At 47.0% G+C, this 6,473-nt stretch overlaps 1 long non-coding RNA gene across 1 annotated transcript; it reads right to left on the bottom strand.

Moving 5' to 3' along the window:
- Positions 1-1,644: 1,644 nt before the first annotated feature.
- Positions 1,645-4,680, bottom strand: LOC120660179. Its single transcript, XR_005669404.1, has 6 exons — positions 4,393-4,680; positions 4,094-4,214; positions 3,351-3,491; positions 2,903-2,991; positions 2,609-2,686; positions 1,645-2,122 (listed from the first exon to the last, which is right to left on the bottom strand). It is a non-coding gene; the product is annotated as an uncharacterized LOC120660179 (long non-coding RNA).
- Positions 4,681-6,473: the final 1,793 nt, after the last annotated feature.

Genomic DNA, 6,473 nt, shown 5'->3' with positions numbered 1-6,473 from the left:
GGCATCTCATCTCCCGGTCTCGAACTCCCTCAGTCCCTTGCCAGCCGCCACCGCCACTCACCACCCGCCAGCGCCAGGCTCCCCGCCCTGCTCCCCTCCTCCCAGGACCCAGGCTCCCAGCGCCGGCGCATCCTCTACGGCTCTCTACATGGCCGCACGGGCGACGACCGACCTGGGCACCTGGCGACCTCTGCCTCTCACCTCTGCAGTTTGCACTAGCCGGCAGCGGCCAGCGCCGGTGGTGCCCCGGACTCCGCAACGCCTCGGACGGCCGAACCACAGAAGGGCCTGAACGAGTCTGCGACTGCGAGACTGCGACGCCCCGACCCCGCCGGCATGGAATCCACGGGCGGCGGCGCACCAGGATCAAAGTCCCCACCGACCGGAGGTGTTTCTGCTTCAGCTGCAGGTTCGTCAGCATCCCAGCGCCGGCACATCCTAGAGCTGCCATTGCCATTGGTGGTGCATACCACCAAACTTGCTGCTCCTACTCCGACATCAGGTAATTGGTGATTAGAAAGTTTATGTTCTCTGTGAACTAGTTAATTAGTTATTGCTTGTACTAGAAATCTTCTGGATGGATACTCTCTGTATTGTACTTTGCTCAGCCATCAATCTTAAATACTCTATGTTTTGTTGGCGAAATGCAAATTATTGGCTTCATCATATAGTCTTTTGCACAGAACATGATAAGATTAAATGTGTAAGCTTTGTGGTGACCTTGGTTGTTGTACTAGGAACACCAGAATAAGTAGCTTCCTTTATTGGCTTGTAAAGTAGAATCAATTAGCGTTTATTTGCTGAAAATCTGCAATGTTGATCTACTAATTTTTAGTTTGAGTTATTCACATGATTTAAGTCTTTATTGATTTGATTTATCTGTTGGCAGGATCTAAGAGGTCAAGGAGTCAAGAACTTGGCTTGTGTTTGTCTAGTGCAACTCCTGCATCTAGCTCTACACCGACTGATGCATTTTCTTTGCCAAAAGGAGGTGGCTATGGTGCTGGTGGTAGCGGCAGTGGTGGTACTTGATGCTTATTTATCAAATCGATTATCTCATCTATTCTATGTATTGTTTGCAAGTGAATGATGTATGGTTGTAATTATTGTGCCGAGCTAAATGTTTTGAGTGGTTACATGTGTTGTTCCCAATTTAAGTTACCGCTTCCCGATCGTAATCGACATGTTCCCGACCGATATGTTCCATTCCCGATATCCCGTAATATCGCTTTCGTTTTCCCGTCCGCCTATCCCGTTCCCGTTCCCGACAAAAAAAAACAGGAACATGAATGGTTTGGGTGTTTTCCCGACCGTTTTCACCCCTAGGTGTTTGGGCCTCTTTGGAACTGGAGAGGATTTGGGCGTTGCAGAGTAGCTGGAGGTGCTCCATGGTGTCCGGGTGCAGAGTGACGACGGAGTTGTCACCATCGGTGGCTTTGTCGACCATCAGTCAGCTCGGCATCTTCTTCCTCTTCAGAATCACCGTCGAGTACACTAGGTCAAAATACCATATTAGTGACGGATGTGGACCCACATTAGTGACGGCTAAAATGTGCGTCACTAAATTTACGTCACTAATGTGAATCACATCAATGACATGCGAACACCCATCACTAATAACTCACAAAGGTGACAGTCGTAGAATTCACACGTCACTAAAAACACATAAAGGTGACGACTGTAGAGTTCACACGTCACCAATAACACATAAAGGTGACGGCTATCGATACACACATCACTAATAACAAAGAAAGGTAACGGCTTTAGAAAATACATGTCACTAATAAGATATCAGTGACGTAGCTACATAGCTGTACCAACACCCGTCACCAATGTTGAATTAAAAAAACAAAAAAATAATGCAGGCGTCCATTGCCCATCATTTGCATTCCATCATACAAAGCTAACATACACTTTGACTGTTCAAAAGAAGGCTTTACAGAGCATCTCTATACACTTTGAATCAAAGTATAGTGCCAAATAACAGCTAGCAATTTCTTGCAAGCTTGTTGGTGTCTCTTGATTTCACCAATTTGTATTCACTCTTGTAGCTTGACGTCCATAGCAGTTGTGCCATTTCTTCACTCCTTCAAATTCTTGGCACATATTGAATTGTCGAAATCTGTGAAGCATATATCATATATTATTAGATCCTTCTCTGAAATTGGACAATATTATGAATATTAAGTAACAGACCTCTCATACAAAAAAATAACAAGACAAGCAGAATAGTAGGATTTGCTTATATAAAAACCATGTTCTGATGGCAAGAAACTTGAATTTGATAACATTTCACCGATTACAGGTAACCTGTTATGTCAAAAATAGCTCACTTTACACAGTAAAAATAGCTCACTGCAGATATTCTCTAGTTGTATCTGTAATCTACTCTCTGCTGCTAGTTTGATGTATGCAAAAGAGTTTTATGACAGGGATACTTATGTCAAGTGGAGAACTAATATTGTTTTCTTATACTCTTGATCTTTTCTATACAAACATCAAGTTGTCAAATTATTCAGGCCAGCATCAATGACAAAATCAAATAGAAATAAATCGATTAAGGAAATCATAACAAGTCACAGAGCAGTACTTTGTTAATTTTACTTACACGTAGCTGCAATAGGTCAGGTTGAAACATTGCCATAGGCCACATCCTCAGATTTGTTCAGCAGCAAATCGAAGAGCACTACAAAAACAAGGCAAGCCACATGATAAGTGAAAATTATTAGACATGGCAAAAGAAAATAATATTTTGTGACTAATTAATTTAAGATTGTGACGAAACATAGAAGAGCACAAAAGGGTGGCGTAACCATGGTGGTTACAGCAGAATCATGCGCACAGAAGTGCATCAGATAAACTTTAGTTCTTCATTTACAATTTTCACAAGGGTAGAACTGACCCATTTCCAATGTCAGGAAGAGTGCTGCTGCTAGCTAGGTGTCTGGGTTGGTTTATCTGTGCACCCTCCCTCAGTCTGATACGCAAACTCTGTTGAAGAGTTAAAAACACATAATTAGAGAAGATTCTTAATTCGAGCACCAGTGTGCTATGCTCTTCAAAATTAAGATAAGGTCGAGAACTCAGCTAATTAAACGGAGCAAATACATGTGCTAAATATGCAGGGTATCCAAGAAATTAAAGCCAACTAGGCCATTCCCAGTTCAAACGCAAACAAGAAGCAAAATAGCTGTCAGCTACAGAGGTTAACTAGAGCAATTACTATCTGAACCTAACAATCTGAGCTGAAAATGAATGTCATAATAATTAGGCCAATACTGGTACAGCAACATGTCTAAGAAGCCAACAGTTCGAATACACAAAGTCATGGTTGTCGATATGCTACAAACCTGCCATCACAATCCTAGCCTAGCAATCTAGGAAGGCTCCTTGTATAAAGGCAGCCGACAGCTTGCCATCTCTCCTTTTTCATTAGAGCTTCATCACACTAAGCTGTTTCTTCAAAGCTTCGATATGGAACTGAACAATCACTGCAAATAAGTACACATTTTCAAGGAAATTTATAAGTACAGATGCATTGGCACATTCAGAGAATCAAGTAGGAATGTCGTTCGGAAAAAAGAACATCTAGAACCATTGTATCAGCATGGTATAAATGGCAAGACAAATCACTGTTTTACAGTTTATCAGGAAGGAAACAATATATTATTGATACTAATTAAAGAAGCAGTGATGCAATGATATAGACAGACTACTCCAATGAATCGTCAACCAATTTAATGGAAATCTTAACTTGGCCAACAGCAACAGATAAAAGAACAACTAATGCGCACTACAGAAAGGCTTGCAGTACTAGCAGAGGGTTAGCACATTTCATAGAACATTTGGGGTGCAAGGGATAAGTACGTTAGCAGGAATGGAAAGCAAGCAGCAATTTGATCTGCACACAGTGTAAGGCAACTAATTTTCCCACCTAAACCATAATGATGGATGTCCTAATCCAGCCAACCGATATATTAATGATCAACAAAAGCATGCATGTCCTCCGCTTCGTGCGCTCCATGGATATACTGAGCAAGCAACGGATTCCACCAAAAGCAGTGTAATAAAAATCAAAGGGGGGCGAAAGTACCTCAAGCGAACCACGTCCAGCGCGTGCTTCTCTGCTTGTGGATCCAAGCCCAGATCCAACGGAGTTCGCCTGAAGCTGCTTCATATGCAGTCATGCTTGAATACCAGCTCAAACTCTTCTTCTGCAAAAAAATACCAATACATGTGATGGAGAAGCTGGGCACGAATTTGCAGGAAAAAGCATAGTCCATCCGGCTGCATAAAATCCTAAATCCGTTGCCTGTCCAATAGTAAGAAAATGGAAAACCAGAGTAGCATCCACGAAGGCCGGTGGCGGCGGGTCGGGAACCACCGTCGCACCTGCGGAGGTCGGCGTCGACAGTGTGGGATCCGAAGTCCTGCTCGCGGGGGGGTTGACGCGGCGAGGTGGGATTCGGCGTCCCGCTCGCAGAGGGTGACCGCGGCGAGGTGGGATCCAGCGTCCCGCTCGCGGAGCAAGGAGCGGCGCCTGGGAACGGATGCGGTGAGGGATGACCGGATGAGGGAGGAGGTGGCGTGCCGGCGGCGATGGCGCACAGGAAGTAGAAGAGGGGGGCGGCGGCGCACATGAAGGAGAAGATGGGGGCGGCGGCGCACAAGGAGAAGCAAAGGGATTAGGGTTGAGAGGGAGGAGGCGGCGGCGCACAGGAGGCACGGCGCTTTGGGGGTGGGGGGGACTATTTTGGGCCTGGTGAAAGGCCGTCGTAACCCAAGCCCAGGTTGTCCACATAATTTCAATCCCTGCTTTGCTCACTATAGGGTAGGACACAAATAGGTGACGCTCGTATAATATACTACGTCACTATTATATCTTTTTATTGGTGACACGTGGTAGAGATACCCGTCTCCAATAACTGTGTCACTGTAATTAGTGACGCGTTGAGTAGATCCGTCTCCAATATGGGTGATGCGGATAGTAGGTAAAGATATTAGCGACGCGTCCAATTTACACACGTCACTAATCTTAAATTAGTGACGCGCATTGTTGTCACGTCACTATATTAGGTGTCTCCTTTATTTGTTTCTTATGTAGTGTTAGTCCCTCTTCCCCTATTGTTTAATTGTGTTTTGCGCTTTTGAGTGCATCTTTACCTCTAAGTTAGGGTGCCCCTTATTATGGTACCTGACAGTAACTCTCGAGCCTTTGTGGGAGTGAGTATCAGTCCTGCAGAGACTTGATCCCTCGAAGCAGTGACTCGGATGGTAACCTTTGGGTTTAATCTCTCGAATGTGTAAAGTTTCATTCATGGAGGCGCGTCAGCGCACCCGCGGGTGTAGCCCCCGAGGCCTTGGAGGAGTGCAAGCTCTCGTCCAAGGGCTATGATCGTCACCTTTGTATGGTTAATTAGATGACGTGGCCATTCAGCATTCCTTTCAGCCGGTTTCGGCATTCCTTTCAGCTGGTATGGCAACGCCTGCCCTATTTGGACCAATCCAAACGGCACATCGAGCACGCAGGGAGGCTTGCTTGTTACGGGGGATTTCACAATCGGGCGGTAGCCGATTTTATTCGAGAACGTGGCCTTAGCCGTGATGTGCAAGGAGCCTCCGAGCCCTAGCCCTTGTGAAGGCGATCAGGGGGTACCTCGGCTTAGCGTTACGACCCTCGTCGCCCTTCTGCAGGGAGGAGGGGTGAAGTGAGCCATGCTACCCTTGCCCTGGCCGCGAGTCACGGATGCTTCGGTGAGCTGTTAGCAGGTGGTTCAAGTGGACGTCCGTGCCCCATTCGATAAGGGTTCGCTCATGGTCCGGAGACACGTCACATAAAGCGCTTGCAAAGGTTCGCTAAGCAGGGCTCGGACCTGTTAGATGGGGTCCGAGGGCTCGAGCTCTCCCTCGATGGGATCCCTCTTGCTAGGCACCCTCGGCTGGCCTTGAACACAGCATAGGACGTCTCGAACTCGCGTTCGAGGCTAGGTTTGTATGAGAACGTCCATGCTGCCACTAACTCCGTTGATCTGGGGCGTTTGTCGAACCCTCAGAGGGCCAGCCTTCGAACCCCTGATCAGTAGGGCTCGGAATAATGTTTCTTCGCTTGTAAGGAATCCCCGGAGGGAATATTCCGTCACAGTCCGCGTGCGGGGCGGAGTCGTGGGTCGTGCACGGGTCATCTGTCGGTCGTGCGTGACATGGCCCAGCACATGCGGTGCAGGCGCGCCTTTTCAGGCGGCAGCCTCAGGGACACGGAGCGGCATGGGCGGCGGCCGGTTGACATGACGGTGCTACAGTGCCGATGTACTACTTCGATTAATGCACCACGATAATTACTGCACGTGCGCACGGGTTTTCACGGGCGTAGGGCCCGGCTGTTAGCGACTGCAAAATCTACTGCATTTAATGTGGTTGATTCGGTGCGGCTGCGGAGAATCTGCTTGGCGTAGCAATTATAAAGAGAGGCGTGG

Source organism: Panicum virgatum, chromosome 2N (genome assembly GCF_016808335.1).
Source record: "Panicum virgatum strain AP13 chromosome 2N, P.virgatum_v5, whole genome shotgun sequence".
In the NCBI taxonomy this organism is placed as follows: Eukaryota; Viridiplantae; Streptophyta; class Magnoliopsida; order Poales; family Poaceae; genus Panicum; species Panicum virgatum.
This window is presented reverse-complemented; position numbering and strand designations above follow the sequence as displayed.